The sequence below is a fragment of the Perca fluviatilis genome, chromosome 14 (genome assembly GCF_010015445.1).
Source record: "Perca fluviatilis chromosome 14, GENO_Pfluv_1.0, whole genome shotgun sequence".
In the NCBI taxonomy this organism is placed as follows: domain Eukaryota; kingdom Metazoa; phylum Chordata; class Actinopteri; order Perciformes; family Percidae; genus Perca; species Perca fluviatilis.
The window spans coordinates 5,280,883-5,304,285 of record NC_053125.1 but is presented as its reverse complement, the minus strand read 5'-3'; the positions used below and the strand labels follow the sequence as shown (position 1 = coordinate 5,304,285).

Here is a 23,403-nt window from a genome sequence, read left to right as displayed (position 1 = left end):
GTCGTCTGGGACAGGTGTACTTGTTGTCCCCAGAGTCAGAACTAAACAGGGGGAAGCAGCGTTCAGTTTTTATGCTCCACATATCTGGAACAAACTCCCAGAAACCTGCAGGTCCGCTGAAACTCTCAGTTCTTTTAAATCTAAGCTAAAGAACTATCTTTTTGATGTTGCTTTTCTTTAAATAATCTATTTTATTAACTTTAATTTCTTATACTGCACTGTAACTTTTATTCTTATACTGCACTATCAATTTTATTCTTGTTTTAATTTGTTTATTAATGTTTTAAAATTGTTTTAAATTGTTTTCTAACTGCTCTTTAATGTTTTATGTAAAGCACTTTGAATTGCCCTGTTGCTGAAATGTGCTATACAAATAAAGCTGCCTTGCCTTGCCTTGCCTTTGTTAAGAAGGTGCCAGATGCTATGTCACAGAGGCAGACACGAATCCATTGGGAAGACCCAGTGGTGCTAGGGCAGTGGTGTGTGCTCACGTATGATAAAGATTTGTTCCCAGGAATAATACTTGCGATGGATGAAACGCATGTGCAAGTAAAATGCATGCACCGTGTCGGGCCAAACAGGTTCTTTTGGCCTGCTCGTGAGGATGTGCTTTGGTATGTTTTTGATGATGTGCTTGAACTCATCCCACCTCCTAAGCCAGTGACAACACGGCACAAATTCAAAAAGATGTTTGGGCCAGGCTTTCTGAATAAAGAATGAATTAATGGACATCTTACAGTCCTGTTTTCAAAGTTCAATGTTAAGCACTAAAAACAAGTTTTAATCAAAATAAGATCCCAGCAAGATAGTTTTCCATAGCCTATGTTGTTTTTATAAGGGATTTTTTGGACCAAATGGAAAGATCGATTGATGTTTGTGATGAATTAATGCATAATGCTTTTGATTTAATGTTAAATACTTACTAAAATGTTTGTTTGTTTTTGCCAACTTTAATAAAATAAAGTTTTATTGAATGTGATATCATTAATTTTACAGGTAAGAAATCCATACTATATTGAAATAATGATCATCACTTCAACCCTGTTATCATTTTCAACCCTGTTATGCTGAGTTCAACCCTGTTATTTGATAGTTTTTATTAATATTTGCGTGATAAGAAGACAAATTAGGTCAATGTTTGTTTTGCTGTGTGCAGAATTTACAGGACAGTCGGAAAAAATATGAAAGCCTGATTAAATCCTAATGTTAATGCATATTTTGTGATAAGATATGAAGACCAATGTTAGATACAGTTTTCATGACCTGATTTGGTATTCAAATGGTGAGTATTTAAAAATAAAATTCTACATGTAATAAATAATATCAAACAAGGGACATCTCATTGAAAAGCTTCTACAAGAATTTACTTGAAAATCTTTTTAAATCATATTTAAACAGCGTCCAAGTGGTCTGTGACGGGGTTGAACTCCAAAACAACTTTCAGTAAGAAAAAACACTCAATATCGATTAGAATTTCATGCCTGAGGTGGGAAAATGTATTTTCTTAAAGGTTTGACTAATCCACTATCACATGAAATGATCAGAAATATAACTATTTAAGGTATAAAAAAAAAAAAGGTATCACCCAAAAGGCACCCATCTCAGAGAATCACTCAACAATGAGTTTCAAGTTTATTTCAATGTGTTTACCGTGGACAAATATACAAGACGTGCATTTCGTGGGAATCAAACAAAACAAAGACAATTCTGAGTAAGAGCAGCTTAGTTATTTGCATGCAGTGTGGTTATGGTCACAACTTGATCTGGCTACCTCCTAATTTTAAGTGACGCTGTGTGACGTGTGAGTTCATATCATGCCATTGTCCATCAGTTAATGATGCGTTGTGGTGGCGTAGTGTGTTAGACTGCTGAGTTGTTTCTTTTTTTCCCCCACAATGGTAGGCTACGAGTTCGAATCCAAGTTGTTTATTAATTTATTTTCTACTTTTAAAAGGGCTACATAGTTTTCTACGTGACATCGTTCTCTTAATACATCCATGCGTGACATGTGTTACTTAGACCTATTAGTCTTCAGATCTTGTTTATTCAATAAAACGTATCATAGACATTAACAGGAAGAGCAACGCTGTTTTCCTTAACAGCAAGCCACATTCAAACCGTGACTGACAAGTTTCCTCAGACACACTCCAAAGACAAGTCAGAGAGGTAACGTAAACGTCGTTGTTTTAACATTTTAATGACAACTTAATTAAAAGGCATTCACGCGGACAGCTACGTATTATCTTCCCGTTTTCAACAGCTGTCGTCACTACCATTGACATATGGTCACTACGACAACAACAGACGCATTTGGCTGATGGTCGCCAGTTAACATGGCCTCTCGTTAAACCGAAACACCGGATTAACTTTGATGTCTCCAGCTAGAAGTAGTACAATCACCAATTGAGTAGAAATCACATTAATATTGTTTGATTGAGATCTCGCACACGCCTTAGATGAAGTTTTAGGAGGAACATTATTGAGGAATTTGGAGTATAAAAGGTGATAGCTCTTGTCGGTTTGTGTGTACACACAGTTTTGGTTCTCATGCAGACAACAAGGCTTGACAGACACAATTAATAGTGTCACAATATACAAAATTATTATCCAACTTTGTAAAAGGCGTTCGGATGGCTGCATTAGATAGTCTGGAGGTTTTAGAAGAGAGCGCACAGCTCCTGCCAAACTGTGCATGCCCCCAGCCGCCATCTTCCGTCTTTTAAATGACTGCGGTACATAACCTGTTAATAAAGACATATTGATCATATCTAATAATGAAGTGTTAACCACGGGTAGCGCTTCTTTAAGTAGCATTGTTGGGATGGGGTCAAAAGACAGGTAGATGGCTTAACTGAAGAGACCTTTAACAGTAGCTGTTGAAGGTTTATAGGGTAAAAGCACTCTAAGTATATGTCATCACTACTCAGAGCTAGAGGAATAGATGGCTCAGTAGAGCTGTGACTCTCTGTCAGCCTGGCTACAGTGCTGAAAAGAAACCTTGGGTTGTTCTTATTTTATTCTATTAATGATGAGTAATAGTCTGATCTGGCCTTTCTTAGGGCCTTCCTATAGGTTTGGAGACTTTCTTGCCAATCCAAACGAGATTCTTCCACTTTGGTGGAATGCCATTTACTTTCAAGTTTTCGCGAGATTTGTTTTAATTTGCGAGTTTGGGAGTTATACCAAGGTGCTAATTTCCTTTGCTTTAATCGTCTTCTTTTTGAGGGGAGCAACAGAGTCTAAAGTCGTCCGTAGGCAGGTCGTAGCACCGTCTACAAAATTATCAATTTGGGAGGGACTAAAGTTAACATAAAGGTCCTCTGTTATATTAAGGCAGGACATAGAGTCAAATGCTGTTGTAATATCTTCTTTAAATTTTGCTATAGCACTGTCAGATGTGACAGCATGTAATGTAATTTCGTTAGTTGGGTAGTAAAAATTCTAAAGTTATTAAGAAATGGTCTGACAATAAAGGATTCTGCGGAAAAATCTTAAATCTTCAATTTCGATGCCATATGCCAGCACAAGCTCGTGGGTGTGGTTAAAACAGTGGCCTTATGCACACTCTGACTGAAACCAATTGAATCTAGTAGTGAGTCGAAAGCAGTACTAAGGCTGTCGTTGTCAACGTCCACATGGATATTAAAATCACCTATAATAAGTACTTTGTCTGATTTTAGGACTACACATGATAAAAACTCAGAGAATTCAGATAGAAATTCAGAATACGGACCTGGAGCCCTGTAAATAACAACGAATATAATTGGCTGTAATGTTTTCCATTTTGGATGTTGAAGATTAAGAACAAGGCTTTCAAAGGAGTTATAATTTAGTTTAGGTTTAGGATTAATTAACAGGCTTGAATCAAAGATGGCTGCAACTCCCCCTCCTCGGCCTAAGCCTCTAGGAATTTGAGTATTAATATGACTGGAAGGTGTGGCTTCATTTAGACTAACATATTCTTCATGGCCCAGCCAGGTTTCAGTAAGACAAAATAAATACATTTTACTATCTGATATCAAGTCGTTTACCAATACTGCTTTAGAAGACAGAGATCTAGTATTTAATAGTCCACATCTATTTTCCTATTCTGTTCTATCGTTGCAGTCGTTTTAATTCCAATTAGGTTGTTAAGTATAGCGCATCTTTTGTTTACCTTTGATTTAACCGATCTGAGTCGGGGGACAGACACCGTGTTTATTAGACTGTGAGTGGGCGACTGCTCCAACGGAAGCACTGCACCTCTGATTACTAATATCAAACTTGGGTTGTCATGGTTTATAACCGAAAATAGACTCGGTCAGATTTTTTTATATGAGAGCGGCTCCGTCCAAAGTCGGATGAATACCGTCTCTCCTAATCAGACCAGGCTTTCCCCAGAACACCCCCCGTTATCTATGTAGCACACATTATTAGTTGGGCACCACCCCGACAACCAGCAGTGGATGATGACATGCGGCTGTACGTGTAATCGCTGATCAGGTTTGGCAGGGGTCCAGAGAAAACTACTGAGTCCGACATTGTCTTTGCATATGAACAAAGTGACTTAACATTCATTTTAGTGATCTCCGATTTGCATAATCGGGTATCATTACCACCTACATGAAGTATGATCTTACTGTATTTACGGTTATTTTTATTTTTAGCCAGCAGCTTTAGATGGGATTCTATATCACCCGCTCTGGCCCCAGACCGCAGCCACTTTTCTTGGAGCCGCCAACCTCACGTTTCGCAATATAAAGCTCCCAATAACCAGAGCTGGATTCTCAGCAGGTGTATCGCTGAGTAAGGAGAAACAAAAAGAAAGGCAAAGATGCTGTGGTTTAGAGCGACCGCCGTCATGTGCACTCCCTGGTTTAGAGCTAGCGCTATGCTTCTTTCGGACAGTCACCCGGCTGCTCGGGGTCTGCCGGGGGACTGCTAACAGAAGCTACACTACGTTGGCCCGCACCGGCTACAGGGCGCTGGTTAGCTACGAAAGCATACGATTTTGATTCCTTGGTGCGGAGCTGTGCCTCAAACTCACTAAGCCTCGCCTCCAAAGCGGCGAATAAACTACATTTATTACATATATCATTATCACTAAAGGAGGTAGAGGAATAGCTAAACATTTGACACACAGAGCAAGAGAGAGCAGGAGAGGGGGAGGAATTAGCCTAGCCTTAGGAATGGCTAAGCTAAAGTAGCTAACAGCGTTTTAACAATTGTGAGATCAGCGAGGAAGTCGCTGTAAGAGAAGAGAACTATAAGTGCTTGAGTATAACTGGTGTAGTTTAAATGCAAACCAGGCAAATAGCCGCTAAATTAAACAATAAAGCAGAGTTGAGTACGTTTTTGCTGAAGCAGAAAACTAGCATTAGGGATGGCTGACGCGAAACTGACGTTCCGAAGCTTTGTTGAGATCCCGAAGCGCAAATGTTTCGAAACACGATCCGAAGCATGATTCAAAACACCCATGTCACGTGACTACGGCTAAATGAAGCTTCGGAGTGTTTCACAAGTATTTCGACAGGTGGCATGGTCCGCCGAATCAGAGTTTGATTGACAGGGTCTGGAACAGACCACACAATCTCTTGGGTTTTTGTGAGAGGAGTTTGATTTTGAGATAGCGGATTTTTGGTCATATAGTGACATTTATAGTGCGATTTGTTTAGTTATATTTAGGCTTACATTTAAATTTACACATTGACTGACAGACAGAGTATAACCTACATACAGTGACACATTAATAGATAGATAGGGCCTACATATATAGCTACATAGATAGATAGATAGATAGATAGATAGATAAAAATGGAAGCTCCATTTTAATTTTAATTCAGAGCCACAAATGTCAACATCAGGCCCATCATAATCAACATCAACACCAATAGAAACACAGGACAGTTTATGGGAACGTTTTGATGATTGTATCCGTGAAACCAAGATGATAAACAATGCTACAGCTGATGCCACAGTGGAAGAGAAAAAATACCTCAACTATGCGTTTTTGCCCAGAACTCATGATCCCCTTACTTACTGGAAAGACAGAGCAGTAATCTTTCCTCATTTGTATGTCCTTGCTAAAAAATATCTTTGCATTCCAGCAACAAGTATCCCTTGTGTGAGGATTTTTTTCAAAGGCTGGAGACATTATCTGTAAAAAAAAAAAAAAAGTAGGCTAAGTCCTTCCACAGCAGAGAAATTTATATTTTGGAATAAAAATCTATAAAAAAGTGAGACATTGTGGCTTGATTTCTTTTATTCATTCATTTTTCATGAACAAAATAACTATGCACAGTGAGGAGCCTACAAGCTTCACATATTTTTTTGAATGGCTCGTTGTCAAGGTTGTTTCAGATCAACACCTGCAAGTGACCACTAGGTGTCATCGTTGAGACGGGTGTCGGATTGTTTCGAAGCCTCGACACAATATGGCACATTTGCTTCAACTGTTTCATTGTTTCACGAAGCCTCGATCTGCCCACCACTAACTAGCATCCGTAACACGGGAACACCAGAAGTGAGACAATACGCTTACCGTAAACGTCAGCACGTCTATCTGCGTCGCCAATTCTCATTGTCTCCAAAATGTGCATACGCATGGGTCAGAGTTTGCATGGAGGACCGCGCATTCTCCCGTCAAGTTTGTTTTTTATAAATCACAACCTTTGCGTGGGAAGTGGCGTACACACAAAACGGGGCTGAAAATGTGCGTATGCCACTTCCCACGCAATTAATCCCACGTTTATAAATGAGACCCCAGCACTTTACGGTGCTCTGTACCCAGCCCACAGTAACCTTTTCTGGGCTGAATGGAACTGTAAAGACTGCTAAACTTAACTGTCACGTGACCATCCGGCAGTCATACAAACCCGTTCATGAATGTTGGCATAAATTACGAGGGAATTATGGCCTCAGAGAGCTTTGCAGGGACACTGCTGACATCAGGATAAATGTAGGACGTGTAGGCAGAGTTGTTGCAGTTTAGTTTGGACAGAGCTGAGCCTGTCCAACCAATCTAAATACTTCAACCACTGGGGGCTGTGGCAGGTGGATAGCTTGGTTTGTTTGGTGGTTCTGGTGTTGTGGTTGTTTTGGCTGCTGATGGTAAAGCTGCTGGGCAGGGTGACGTCTGCGTGGGTGGAGAGAGCTTCCTGGTTGGGGGGGGAGTTGTTTCTGCACTCAGGTGTGCAGCGCCGGCCCGAGCCTTTTGGGGGCCCTAAGCAGAATTTGATTTGGGGGCCCCCCCTCCCACCACGCGGAGTCACCTGTGCTTGACGATTATTGACACAAATGTCACGCTATAATGTTACATTATAAATGAATACAGTGAGGTTATGTATTAATACAGTGACGGTTTATTAACTACTGTCCCCCCGGGGCACAGATGCATAAGGACCCTCCCCCACTATTCTATTTGTACAAAAGTGGATGCAAACGGCGAGGGGGGGTCTAGGGGTGCTCCCCCAGAAAATTTAGAATGTGATAGATGTGATTTCCTGTATTCTGGTGCATTTTGGGGATGGTCAGCTGGAGAAGGGCAATACCTAAATTTGTTCAGATTCATAGTCTTTTGCTTTTTGATTTATTAAGGTAGTGACTTCATGCAACTACTTGGGCTTCAGGGCCAAACAATACTGACATACTTAGTAGGAAGTAGGGCTGGGCGATATGGCCTCAAAAAAATCCCTGATTTTTTCACAAAGAATCTGATTCATGATTTAAATCGATCCCCCCTCCCACACACACACACTTAAAATTAATCTGCAGATGACAAATGACAAGATCTCACACACACACACACATACCATTATGATTATTCATGCCAATTTTATGTAAATATTGTGTGTTTTCCCTATCATTGTATTGGAGGGGCGCCCTCTGTGAAAGAGTGAAAAAATGTGTGAAAACAAATTATATAATAATTATAGTATTATTATTATAGTAATAGTTATATATTCAACAACCACTAAACGGATGCGTGAGATAAAGCTGTTTTCACACATACAAGTAATTCACTTCTGTTCCTCAGTAAAAGTTCAATTCATTTTAACTTTAGTCGCGCAACCTTGCCCCTATTTTCACCTGTTGCTGAGTAATGTACATTAACATGCCATGGTCTCATGAGTGTAGCATACCTGTAGCAAGCTCCTTTGTAGTAACTAGCGGTAAAAACAAACGTCGAAGAGGAGCTCCGTGCTACAGAGTGGCGATTGCTAGTTGTTGTAAGCCGCTACAGACCTCTGTCACAGCTCGGTCGTATCAGTGGCTTTTAGCTAGTAGATGTGTTGAGTCATTTTGGCGGATATTACGGTTAAGTAAGTAATGAAACGAGTAGTTAAGAAAATAACTAATGTTAGCCGCTGTCGCTGCCATGTTGTTTGTGTATCACTATGGCAAACGCGCGGGGGGAGGGCTGGGCCCCTTTCGGAACTAAGGGAGCCCAGATGGGACCGTCGGCGAATGTTAAGAGAGAAAAACAACACTCGGTTGGCCCCCAGGGGGCCCCAAGCAGCCGCTTAGTTCGCTTATGCCTCGGACCGGCTCTGCAGGTGTGGATGTACCTCAGCCTAGGGCTTTGTCCCTGAGGCTCCACGGCTCTCTCACTGAGGTGGATGTGGTGCTGTTGACAGATGTCTCTGTGGACATGGACTTTCTGCAATTGTGTATATTTCTTTGTAATACACACAATAAAGCCTATATTCAGATGCATTACTTAAGTAAAAGTCCTGCATTGAAAAGAGTTAAAGTATGTAAGTATCATCAGGAAAATGTACATAAATGTAGAGAAATCCCAACCCGGTCTCACTCGAAGGCGTACAAATAACACGGGTTTCTACCTGTGAAATACGTGCAATGTGTACGCGAAAGTGAAATTCTACGTGCATAACATACGCGGAGCGCTCCAATTGAAGTAATGGGGACCGGTGCGTTTTATATGCACGCAGCTCGCGTCACCACGTTGTGTGTTATCGCGAGAACAGCATCACACACAAAAACATAGATATGGTTGGGTTTAGAAAAATAATGCAGGGAAAGGCTTTAGTAACACAAGAAAGTCACAAAAACACACTAATAAACGGTTGGGTTTAGGGAAGAAACATTGGGGAAGGCTTAACAAAAAAACACTACAAAGTCGCAAAAACGCCACCAATAAACATAATAACGCAAACGTCCTAACAAAAAAAAACACATGCTGAAAATCGCCAAACACGGGACGCGAACCCCGGTCTCCTGGGTGAAAGTCCAAGTAAAGTACAAGTACCTCAACATTTGTACTTAAGTATAGTACTTGGGAAAAAAAAAAAATTTTAATTTAACACGTTTTTTAAAAGAGAAGAGAATCCTTGTAGAAGAAAAGAGATGACAGAGTCACACCCCAGTGCTGTTGGTAAGTCTCTGACCAAGATGTTGTTGTAGCTGCTCAATGTAGACAAGTTGTAAGATATTAACTTTTCCTGTTACACACTCTCTCTCTCTCTCTCTCTCTCTCTCTTTCTCTCTCTCTCTCTCCTTAAAGGAGAAGCAGCATCTGTACTCAGGTCATTTTTGACCACAGAAGAAGAGAGACAGCGATATCAACAGGGGAAGCTCACATATAAGGTAAGACACAACTACACAATAATAGCGACATTTTAGGTTAAGCATTAAAGCGTTCTAAAAGCCACTTTGAGATTTGTGAAAACTTTATTCTCTTATTTTTAAATGCAATAAAGGGAGATTCCAGTCAGTTATCCTGGAAATGTACCTCTGTTGATCCAGACTATGGTACCTCTAACACAGGCCTCAGTTACGGCGTTGGCCAAGGTGAGGACAGTAAAATTGGCAGAAGCATTGATTTTATTTTTTTTAAACAATTTTTGTTTGAGTTAATTAACCAATCAACTAACCCAACTATGAAGATATTTTTCAAAAAGGAATACAAAAATATCTTTTCTAATTTTTTTGTGAGAAAGAAGAGATGTTCATGGAATTAAGAAATGTAAAGGAGAGACTGACTTCCACATTGAATGTAAAACTGTGTTTGTCGGTCACATTCCATTCGGTAAAAACTCTGAACAAAGCCTCTCTCATCGTTTTCATTGGTATCAAACATTTGTATCAAATTGTTTCACTGTTTTCCTTGTTGAAGATTTATCTGTAAACCAACCTTGACTCAATTCTCATTTCCTCTTGACCCTTTTCTTATCTAGTGGTAAGTAAATGGAGTGAATTGTTAGAAAATGTATAGATTCTTGAGTCTCTCTGAACCTTTAGAACATTGTGAACTGAACCGTGTTTTGGGTCGCTTTGTTCTCCGAGATCTTGTAACTGCTTTCAGAATCAAATCACAGAGGTCAAGCCAGTAGAAGATAGGATATGGACCATATAACACAGTAAATCTGCAGCACTGCTGTTTTGCATTTTCACAATGTCACCAATATGAAACTGTGTTTAAAGAGAATCAACTTTCACAAATCTTAAAGTAATATTACTTGAAGAACATATCCTAGCAGAGCAGTTCTCTGCAAATTGTTAAATTTGCCAGTCTCATTAAGGGTTTTATGTGTGCTTTTGTTTGGTCTGACTATCAGTGATTAATGTCATATTCTCATATCTACATTCTGTGAATAATTTAAACTAGGTCCTGTGTTGTGTTGAATGGTGTAATGTCTTGTCATTATTTTGGTTGTTTTTCTTTCCATGATGTATAGAATGTTGTTTTGTTTGGTGTTTTTTTTTTATGTAATTATGCACAGCAATGTATAGCTGCACACATTTTGGGTGGACTCAAGGAAGAATAGCTGTGGCTATGGCCCCAGCTAATGGAGATCCCAATAAATCAAATCAAATCAAAGTGGGTTTCAAACAGCTTTAATGATTTACCAAAAATGTAAAATCTTCATGGCCATCTTCCAGTATAAGAGACCGCTCTGTACCTGCAGGTACACAGAGGTCCGGATGGAACCTTGAACTCTGCTCTGTTTGCTGCGATTGAAAAAAAAGGCTGTGTCAGATGAGAATGTTATTTTTACACACTATTGTTTAGATAGATAACTAGATCTTCAGTTAACTCTGCTGGATAGTTTTATCATCTCTGCTATAATAATCAAAACATGGGCACATTCAATTCAATTTAATTTTTTATAGAATCAAAAGTTTTCTCAGCACACTTTACAGATAGAGTAGGTCTAGACCACATTCTATACTTTTCAGTATAGTACTTTTCCTTTTACTTAAAGGTCCCGTATTCTACAAAGTGAGATTTCCATGTCTTTTTCGGTTAAAAAGTAGATAATGGTGCTATAAAAATTCTGTGAAAGTATCAAAATCCCCAAAGAAATATAACAGCCTGTATTCAGAAAAGTTGCCTTTAAACGAGCCTTAAAGGGATACGCCACTGTTTGTTGAAATAGGGCTTATCACGGTCTCCCCTAGCTGTAGATAGGTGGGCCAACGCATTTTTTGTGCATGCATGGTTTTGGTCTGGTGCAACACCGGCAGCGCCACCGCTAGTTAGCTTAGCATAGTGAATGGAATCCTATGTTGCTGGTTAGCATGTTGTGAGTAAAAGTGAGCCAACAAAAGTAAAAAAAACTACGTAATTACTTGCACTGAGACAAAAAATGCGTTGGCCCACCTATCTACAGCCAGGGTAGACCGTGATAAGCCCTATTTCAACAAACGGTGGCGTATTCCTTTAAGGACTTCTGTACGGTTGTGATGTCACAACAGGAAAATTCAGACAGACCGTATGAGAAAAATAATGTGTTTTTTGAACATTAAAGCATGTATAAATGTTCTAGTAGAAACCTAAAATACAAGTATGAACCTGAAAATAAGGATGATATGGAACATTTAACTAAATTATCTCAATACTTCTTTCACCACTGGTTTCATTTATGTTCCTCCCTTGTTTCTTCTTTACTCAGAAAGAGCAAAGTGCCTTATTTCCCTGCTCGGTGAACTCCTTCAGTCTGAACACAAGATGGCTGATAAAGTGGCTGACTTTCCCAGTGGCCCGCTGGATATCTACAGGAACAAAGCCTCTTTCAACTGGAAGGACATGCTCTGCTTCTTAGACGGAGAGGAAATCATTGCATTTAAGGTAGCTGCCAGCATCAAATGCTCTCTGTATTTAGATATTTCTTTTCAAAGTGTCACTTGTTTTTTGTTTTTGTGGCATTTTTCCAGAGGCAGACTGAAAATGGGGGGAGAGAGAGAGGGGGTTATGACATGCAGCAAAGATCCCAAGGCTGGATGTGATATGCGCTGTAATCAAGGTGCTCCTGCCATCCTTAAAAACAAATAGTTTGATTTAAAAAAAAAAAAAAAAAAAGAATCACTCATTTTCCAGTTACAGTTGAACATCGTAGTTTATTTGGTCTCACTTTATTTTACAGTACATTAATTACAGATGTAATGGACAGCGATGGACGGGCCCTCGCGCCTCGGTGCGCGTCGGGGTTACCGGCGGACTCCGCTCCTTGCGACCGTGCATTTGCGCGGCATTCAGACGCCGCAAATTGTCACCAATGAAAAGGGAACTCCCCGCCGAGTTCAACGATACCTCACACAAGACTTTACGTCATACGGTTCATTAGCTGTGAAAAGGGGCGTGGCTAATGCATAGGGGGCGGATCAAACCATCACCAATGAAGAAGGAAGTCTCTGCTGAGTTCAATGATACCTCACACAAGGGTATACCTTAAACGGTTCAAATGTTATGAAAGGGGGCGTGGCTTATGCATAGGGGGCGGGCCAAACCATCACCAATAAAGAAGGAACTCTCTGCTGAGTTCAATGACACCTCACACAAGACTCTACCTTAAACGGTTCAAATGTTATGAAAGGGGGCGTGGCCTGAGTAAGTGGGCGTGGCCATATTATAGGGGCCGGTTCAGTATCACACGTAGACCACACATTCTAAGTTTCATGCAAATCGGATGATGTTTGTCATATAAGGCGCATTTCATGTTGCCAGCGGGGGACGCTATGACCAAAAGTCAATTTTGGCCTGTAGGTGTCCTCAGGCCTGGACCCTTGTCAATCTTGAGAAATTTTGGGCAGATACGACAACGTACACTCAAGTTACAACAACTTCTTTCTTCATCGCTAAACACTCAAAATGGCCGCCACGCCACGCCCACACCGTCTGACGAAAAGTTTTTCTTTTAATAACTTTTCATCGTTAAGGTGTTGGGATGGTCCAGACCAAGTTTGAAGTCCATCGGATGAAATCTCTAGGAGGAGTTCGTTAAAGTATAGCACCTTGACTTTTAGGCCTACTTCCTGTTGCCACTAGGGGGCGCTATGACTTTAAGTAAATATCGGCCGTTATTTGTCCTCAGGGTTGGACTCTTATGAATCCTGAAAAGTTTTGAGGTAATCGGACAACGTACACTCGAGTTACACCCACTTCCTGTTTCGGCGGCGAAACGCACAAAATGGCCGCCCCGCCACGGCCACGCCCTATGACGAAAAGTTTGGGCCAAAATCGCAATTTCGAACTTTGAGATCAAAATGGCGGACTTCCTGTTGGGTTTAGGGTATGGCTGTAATGACGTTTTTTGTACATCTTGACATGTTACATATGTGTACCAAGTTTTGTGAGTCTACGTTAAACGCACTGCAGGGGCTCAATTTTCTTAACTTTCTGTAGCGGAAGCCATTTTGCGCGCCCATTCCCGAAACCCTTAAAATACGTAAATTTTCACCAGACTTGATGCGACTGCCAAATTTGGTGAGTTTTTGAATATATTAAGCCCCTCAAAAAGCCAATTCATTTGACGGGAAAATAATAGAAGAAAGAAAGAAAGAAAGAAAGAAAGAAAGAAAGAAAGAAAGAAAGAAAGAAAGAATAATAATAATTCCTTCAGTTTCAATAGGGCCTTCGCCACTGTCGGCGCTCGGGCCCTAATAATTCCTTCAGTTTCAATAGGGCCTTCGCCGCTGTCGGCGCTCGGGCCCTAATAAGACATACTTTGTATCAAATTAGACCAATTTGGAAATAATGTGGTCTAAACCAGTGAGGAAATAAACAGTTATACCCTAATTAGACACCATACACCTAAATTATGTTGTAATTAGTTTATTATTAGGACGTAATGAGCTTTACTTTGTATCAAATTTAAACAACAGCCCCCCCCATCAAAGCCTTCATGGATGACCTATGAATAATATAAATAATTCTACGATTACATTTTTCTCAATGTATATGCACACATACACATATGTAGAGAGAGAGAGAGAGAGTGTGTGTGTGGGTTTACTTTGTGTATACACATACACATGCTCTCTCTGTACACAGGGTATATACAGAAATCCTGGAGGTAAATTAAATTAAATTAATTTTAAGGTAACTGTCGGTAGCTAATATTAGCAGCTAAGCCCATTGACAGCAACGTTATTGTTCATATTTTGGCACAATCAATGTTTCTGACCGTAGTAGTAGTGGTCATAGTGACTGAAAGTGTGATGTGAGATGCTGAAAAGAATCTACACGCTGGTTTCAGGTAACGTTACTTTTTGACGTTCAACACCCCCACCCCCGCTGCTGAAAACAATTCTAGAGGAAACACTGTCAACCATCACAGCATCTACATCCATACCTGTCAAGTTTTGGATTTGAAAATAAGGGAAATTTTCCGGTGCCCACCTCGAGCAGTCCCACCACCCCAACCAAGCTCCAGTATCCCTTACATTTTAAGACAGGTGTAAAAGAAAGCTAAAATCACCACTTGATGCAGAATGCTGAAAACATTTACAATTTATAACATTGCTTGTCTTTACATTTACATTTTATTTTCATTCCACACATTCTTTTCATTTCATATTGCTTTTCTTTTACAGTTTTTCTTTTAATTTCACATAACTTTTCTTTAGTGAGTTATTGTACAAATTTGTTGCAGACTTTGCATTCTTTAAGACTGTTTTGGAAGGAGTGTATTAGTGGGCTGGGCCAGAGTGGTTGATTTTACATGAGAGTAGAGCGCAAACAGTTCTGTTGTCTAACGTCATCCTATTCTCTGTAACAATCTTTCGTACCATGCTAAACACCCTTTCTCAACTTGCATTGCTATGCATAGTAAAGCCTTCATACGTTTTGGCAGCGCACCGTCTCTGTCGTAGCGTCCATCATCCGTCTCTGTTTTTTTTCTTCTTTTTTCCCCCGCGTTGTCACTCATCATCTGACCTCACACACTAACCTCGCAACAACTGCCATCTACAGTATCTGTAGTAGGCTACTGCACGTGGCAGTTATCGCGAGGCTAGTGACAGAGCTCAGATTGGGAATGTTTTTTTTTTTTTTTTTTCTCCGCACGGGCCCGGGGTATTAATATTTTTTAATAACGCAGGTTAAAATAGATTTACGGGAAAATACTAATACAGGAGGACGGCGGGAAAGAAGGGTAAAATACAAGACTTTCCCGGCCAAAACGGGATACTTGACAGGTATGTCTACATCGAGAGCTAGGAGTACATAGTAGATTTTTTCAGAACTTTATTTACGTAAAAGCAATGAGACTTCCACTTCCAATGAATTGACTACTGTAACGGTGTCTTTACAGGTCTCCCTAAAAAACCAATCAGACAGCTGCAGCTTATTCAGAACGCTGCTGCCCGAGTCCTCACTAAAACCAGGAGAGTGGATCACATCACTCCAGTTCTGAAGTCTCTACAATGGCTTCCAGTGCCTCAAAGAAATGATTTCAAAATCCTTTTAATGGTTTACAAATCACTAAACGGTTTAGGGCCAAAATACATTTCTGATCTGTTACTACACTATGAGCCACCCAGACCTCTCAGGTCGTCTGGGACAGGTCTACTTGTTATCCCCAGAGTCAGAACTAAACAGGAGCAAGCAGCGTTCAGTTTTTATGCTCCACATATCTGGAACAAACTCCCAGAAAACTGCAGGTCCGCTGCAACCCTCAGTTCTTTTAAGTCTAAGCTAAAGACCTATCTTTTTGATGTTGCTTTTCTTTAAATAACCTATTTTATTAACTTTAATTTCTTATACTGCACTGTAACTTGTATTCTTATACTGCACTATCAATCTTATTCTTGTCTTTTAATTGTTTTTAGTTGTTTTCTAACTGCTCTTTAATGTTTTATGTAAAGCACTTTGAATTGCCCTGTTGCTGAAATGTGCTATACAAATAAAGCTGCCTTGCCTTGCCTGCCTTCCACACTGTTAAGAGAATGCACAAAACCACCTTGCACACTGAGACCGCTACCTTAATCAATCTGAATAACCTATCCACTTCTACTGTCCCTATACAATATTTTCTTACCATGCTGAGATGCAACCTGACAACTGTGACACGCTCACCAACAACAGGAGGGGGATCTCTATGCTGCACACTGGCATGCAGAGGGATTTCTGACCGGCACTTTCTGTCCGCAATGACTCATAAATAACAGCTCATGCCGCAGGAACGGTATTATGAAATATTTCAGTGGTTTTGAAACCGTGACTTTTTCATACCGTGGTATACCTTAAAACCGGTAACCGGCCTAGTCACCACTACATCAGTGCCTGGCGGTAGATGGATCCTTCAGGGCCTGGTGAAGCTAATCTCCTGGGCTAGAATGATTTGCAAACCGACTAAATCGAGGTCCATGGTCATGAAGAGATGGAAGGTGGTGGACAAGTTCCTCTTCTTTGTGGATGGCACTGCAATACCATTTATTGCTGAGAAACCAGTCACCAGACTAGGCAATGTCTTGGACTGTAGCCTCAGGGACGCAGTGTCAATCCAAACTGAAATCTCGAAGCTCAGAAGCTCAGAAGCTTGAAGCGTGGTTGTCCACAGTAGACAAGTCTGGCCTGTCTGGCAGGTTCAAGGCTTGGCTGTAACAGCATGGCATCCTGCCCTGTATCCTCTGGCCTCTTGTGGTGTATGAGGTGACTATGTATACAGTAGAGACCCAGGCAAGGACGATCAGCTGCTACCTCCGGAGATGGCTGGGTCTGCCATTTAGTCTCATCAGCGCAGCGCTGTATGGCAGGAGCAACAAACTCCAGCTCCCCATTAGCGGCCTGGTGGAGGAGTTCAGGGTGTCACGCACAAGAGAGGCACTAGTCTATCGCGACTCCAGTGACTCCAGAGTGGCATCAGCGGGCATCATGGTGCGGACAGACAAGAAGTGGAAAGCTCAAGATGGTCTGGAGCTGGATCTTGGCTGAGACACAAAGCTCTGATTGGAACAGTGGCAACCGTGCGTGCTGGGTTGGGAGCCATCTCACAGCTACGATATGACAAGGCCCATGGAAAAGACAAACATCATCTAGTCCTGGAGGAGGTGCAGGCAGGTATTGAGGAGGTGAGGACCAGCACGATGGTAAGCCTGTGGCAGCAGGAGCGTGGACAAGTTGGAAAGGAGTGCTGGAGAGGAAGCTGACCTGGAATGACATCTGGCAGGCAGAACCATAGCGCTTCAAGTTCATGGTCCAAGCTGTCTACGACGTGCTACCCAAAGTGAGTTTCCAACGCGTCCTCTTTGCCCCAGAAGGGGTACACTGGAGCACATTCTTAGCAGCTGCCCAACAGCCCTGGGAGAGGGCCATTACCGCTGGCGACACAACCAGGTGCTGAAGTCCGTGGCTGAGGCCATCTCCAGTGCTGTGGCCAACAACAAATGTGTCTGCAGTCAGAAGAAAATCTACTTTGTGAGGGTAACATCATGAAATACAGAGAATCTCGTTATTGTGCTACATAGAATTATTACTTACCATCAGGAATTTCTGCACAGAAAAACAGAATGAGTGGAAACTGGGGGCCACTTTCAGCCCTGACAAAACGTAGCAACACATTTTTAAAACAAACGAGTGTGTTGAACAAGTGTGCAAGCGCTCTGCCTGTTTATTACCACGGGTTTACAGACACGTCTCTGCTAATTGGGTATCACCTGTGACATAGCCAATAAATGAGAGACACACCCACCAAATGATAGAAAACATAACTCAAAGCACGTTGCGCACTGTTTCACAATGTTTCACACCGTTGCGAGGAAACATGTTGTTCAACCAGAAAACTGCATCAAAACTATGCACGCCCCATAGCTGGCCCTGCACAGTGAGCGAATGAGGCGGAAATAATCCCGCTGTATTTCAAAATAAAAGTCTCCGAACATAAAGTTGGGAATTCTTTATCATTGATAATTAGTGTTTAAGTATAGTATACTTTGGGTCTATTAGAAAACTAATGTTTCGGTCCCTCTGGACCTTCATAAAGAGTATTTTCAACAATAAACACAACTGCTCCTCCCATTCTGTGTCCCCAGGTGTGGGACAATTGACAACCATTTATCAATGGGAGTGTCTCTCAAACACATGTGTCATTTGTGCAAAATTTCACATTCATACACATTATATATTTTAATTCAATTGCAATACTACATACAGTTGTAGCATGTATGGGTACTTAATTGACATTAATATAATATATAGATCATAGAATGCCTGCACTCTATGTATTTATCAGTAAAAGTTGTTTAATGTTTTAAACAAAGATTGCACACAAAATCTTGTCAAATGACTGTGTACTCTGAAAGTGTGATAGTTACGCACTATGTAATATTGTCCAATTGCAAACATTGTATATTTAGGCAGCTGAATAGTATTGCTGTTAGCCATGGCAAAACTATACTTTCAACAAAACATTTATTTCATTCCATATATTCAGACTTTTATTCCATATATTCAGACTTTAATTCCATATATTCAAGATTTCGTCCATGTCGGCCTTAAAATCTGGGGTTCAGAATTCATTCTTGACCTTGGACAAAGCATGTTTCTCTTCATATCTTGAACATTTTGTGTTCTTCTCTGTGCTACAGCTACAAGTGTTCAAGGCACTTGAGAATGACCCTCTGTTTGCACGTCGGCCCGGTGAAGACGTCCCTCTCGAGAAAATGAGAGAGCTGACCTTCTTCAGGTATCAACATAACAGAAAGTTATTTTCCACCAGTAATATTCTGTTTCATATCCTTATCTATATATGTACAGTACATAAAGAAAATAAAACTTCAGATAAAAAAAATCACAGGTTAAAGCAGCTCATCCGCTACAACTTCCTGACAAAAGAAGAGGTAATGGCTAACCCCTGGAAGGCTGTGACTCTCAATGGTTGCCTGATGATGTATGACTGTGCCTTGGTGGGCAAGTACATTCTTAACAAACAGGTAAGTGTGAATTGGTGTAAGAGGTGTGCAAAATTAAACATAATTGAATATGAGTATCAAATTTCAAAAAGGTTGAAGGAAATACATACTATAATGTGATGTACTTAGAGGCAGCAATGACATGCATTATATTTACTTCCTTCATTGATAATCTCACAGTGTTGACCTTCCACATTGACTATGTAACTTTCCAGTGCCTGTACTTGACCTAATACTATTCTTCAACATGCAACTAACCCTCCAACCTAAATAACGAAACTGGTCATTTTTAAAATAACCCATGTCACTGTTACAGTAGCTTTTAGCTATGCTAGCAGCGTAGCTCTACGGATGGCAGTGTAGATCACTTTGTTTCAAGATGGAAATATTGCAACGACATGATTGAAATATTGCTATTACATTTGCTACAGACATTCATGGTTCCCACATGATGTGATTTATATCTTTTCATCTAGTGCCACTATCATTCTAAAAATGTAAATCTGTTCAAAACTAATGACATTCAGCAAATTTGCAAGTCTAGCAACACACCAAACTGAATACTACGATTCTGAACATGGAGAAATTGCTTACTAAACATCACCATGTTAGCATTTAGCTCAAAGCACCACTTAAAGTACAGCGTCACAGAGCTGCTAGCAACTGGAGACTCTTAACTTTATGGATAGTTGTCTCTCCATTTCTTTATCCGTCTAATACTTTTATTTATTGTTGTGTCATCAGTATTACAGCCCCAAATGGCCGCTAGCATTGCTTGACTTTTTTCCCTTTCATTCATTGTCTCATCCCAGTAACAGATGCTAAAAACATCTTGTTTTTCAGACATTTGGAGAGGCTATTGCCAACTCAGGATCAGGGAGACACAGCAAACATGTTGAAAACACTGAAGACATGACAGTAAGAGTTCAACACTTTAGGCTGCCAATAACTTCACCTTAAAGTTGTGTCATTGCTTTATTTGTGGCCGTCTAACAGGACAATGCATTGCGGGGAGGTTCAACAATGATGTCCACCATGTTGCACCTATAGATTTATAAGATACAGGTGCTGACTGATGTTCACAGTGAGCCAAACAGCTCTCTTTGGATTCTTATATTCACAATATTTAGTTATTTTCCCCCAAATTCCAAAATATGAGGCATACACAGTTGGTCATATATTTGTTTGTATATATATGACAAATATTTGTATATTTCTTACTCAATTGTGATATGCATGTACATCTCCATCGCCATGAACCCTGAATTTGCATTTGCATTCATCTGTTTGTAGACCTTTGGATGCTTTGGACTGACTGAGCTGAGCCACGGCAGCAACACCAGAGCCCTGAGGACCACAGCAACATATGACCCCTCCACCCAGGTCAGAACACAAAGTTTGCACACACAGCATTAGACAGTGTTATTGACAGGAAAGAATCGAAAAATCCTGCACACACTGGTTCACTTGTGCTTACTTTATTAACATTTTGGTCTTCAACTTATCTGATAAAATATTTCCTGGAAAATGTTGCTGTTTACTGGTCATTTCAATTTTTTTTGTGTGGGTATAATAGCATGGGACGATGACCAGTGGCATTATAGTAACATTAAAGATAGTAGAACAATCAATAATAGAAGTAGCAGTGGGTTACGAGCAGGACCACAGCGGTGGGCTGAAGGCTCCACACACACAGGATTTCACAGGAATATGTTAGGGGAATTTGGACTAATTTCTACGTTTACCTTTCTACTCTGTAGGAGTTTGTGATCAACTCTCCGGACATTGAGGCCGCCAAGTTCTGGGTGGGGAACATGGGTAAGACTGCGACCCACGCTGTGGTGTTCGCTCAGCTCTACACGCCTGACCAGGTGTGCCACGGCCTGCACTCCTTCGTTGTGGCGGTAAGACTCTGACTTTCAACCCATTATTAGGAAATGTTATCTGATGTGATCTCACACAGCTGCATCTCAGAAAACACAGTATTACCTGTAAATATAAAAAAACTAAATTTTTTTGATTTAGTTTGGAGTGTTATTAAAGCAGTTGAGCTGTTAAAGTGAATGACTCAAAGCAATGAAACTAAGGGAGTGTAAAGCTAGGTGTATGGTAGGTAATGACGTCCCCACGGATGTCATTTCCAGCGCGAAAGCCCCGCAAGCGATCGCGGCGCATGGTCGTGCACCTCTGAATTTTTGTAACTATGCGCCCACTGCGCTTTCAGTTCAACACGGTCGGCTGGGAAGAACAGATTCGCCTCTACGAACATCTGTGTTATTCTCCATGGACAGACCACAGGGAGTCAAACAGCCTTGAAGTGATGGTTCTGAGTAAGTTCGCCCTAGGCTGATTTGCACCTTGACCTCAAGCCAAACAACCCCCCATAAGCTTTTTCAGACATACATAATAATTTAACCAAAAAACATAAAAAGGAAAAGAAAAGCTTAGCAAAAGTTTAACTTAAAGTTCGTAAAACTGTAAAACTGTATGTTGTTGAAGTGTAATCACTGAAAGAAATTAAAGTAGTAAAAATAAGGATGAAAGCAGGTTCACAATACAGTATTATGAAATAGGTTACAGTGGTAACTGGCAGTGACATATAAGACATCATTGTCAGTGCCCCTCATGTCTCTCCAACCACAAACCATAATGTCAGTAATAACACACACACACACACACACACACACACACACACACACACACACACACACACACACACACACACACACACACACACACACTTAGGGCAAAAATGACTGATAATGAACTGGGAGGAATAGTCAGGCCGTAGGCTCTGCTTATTGTGTCAAAAGCACTCTTTCAAAGGCCACTAATTTAGGACAAGACCAGAACATACAGTATACTGTAAATGTTAGTCTCATTATTGGTCTGTTAATTTCATGTTCAGATGGCCCTCTAATGCAGTTTTTATTAAGGTGAGAGGTTTCACGGTAGTGAGAGGTTTTCACAGTGGCTGACCATAAAGAAAGTTATATAATATGAAGATACATTTCTTTTGTTTGAGGACTAAAGCTTGGAGGGTGTCGGTCAGGGTTGCGATGGTTCTGCTTGTAGTAATCCTCTGCTTGTAATGTGGAGTTGAACCTCCACTGTTTAAGGGGATTAGTTTGTTTGTAAGTAGAGGTTGAGGGAGGCCGCGGCATTATCTGATATTACAAAACTGTGATAGTCGCTGAATTTAAAGGAATATTTCACCGTTGGAAAGATGAATATATATATTTAATTTGGGTCACTTATGTAGTAGAAATGTGAAATTTTTTTAGAAATTGGTGGCTTCTAGGCCGAGAAAAGCCAGAAAATATGTTTTTGGCTCATGTGGATGAAAGACACCAAATCCCAGAATGCACTTGCTTCGCTGCTTTAGCGTCTACTCCCAAGCCACGCCTACCCTTTACAGACAGACAGTGAGGCGATCAACTCAACAAGTGTGTTTTACTGTCATTTCAACAATATACACGAAAAAACGTTTCACTGTGGCTCAAGTGGTGTTACACATTTAAAACATATACTTTTTTGCCACAGCTGATGCATTATCCGGACTTCTTTCAGCGGATTGATTGATAGCTCCAGAGTGAACAGAACTGTGTCCATGGCAACGCTCTGCTATGCATGGCAACGGTGTGTTATCCTTAGCAGCGGTCTGTTATGTAAGGGTTAATGCCCGACGAGGTGTCCATTGTCAGGTAATAATGGACGACGGCGAGGCGTGAACCGTCCGACACGCAGCCTCCGCCGAAGTCCATTAATACCTGACAATGGACACCTCGAAGGGCATTAACCCGCTTATACCATGGTCACTTGCCAAAAAACACATTTTTAAAACATTAGTTCATATTTTAATTAGTTTTACAATCGAAATCTAAAGTTTATCCAAACAATAACTCTGTTTCCCTGGTTACGCCTGACGGTTTGACTAATACCTGGAACAATCATTCCCATCCATCAGGTTCTTATGCAATGCAAACGTTGTTCTCTCCACCAGGAATTAGGAAGAACCTTAGATACGACTTGCCTCCCTTAGCAACCGGAAATATTTATATAGTCCGCTCAGCTGATAGAACCCTTCAGTTTAGCTGCTAGCCAGAAAGCTGACGCTATGCTAGCAAGATCCTAAGTCAATAAAAATTTTGTAAAGGGGGCAACAAAAAAAAATAATTTGACAGTATGTTGAACAACAAGACAAGCTAGCTATCCAGCCATAACAATAACAATATACCGACTTTTACGAAGAATTTGATCCGCGATGTGTAA

The 23,403-nt window shown here is 40.7% G+C and overlaps 1 pseudogene; it reads left to right on the top strand.

Moving 5' to 3' along the window:
- Nucleotides 1-9,501: 9,501 nt before the first annotated feature.
- LOC120573312 overlaps nt 9,502-23,403 on the top strand; it is a 28,222-nt pseudogene continuing 14,320 nt past the window's right edge.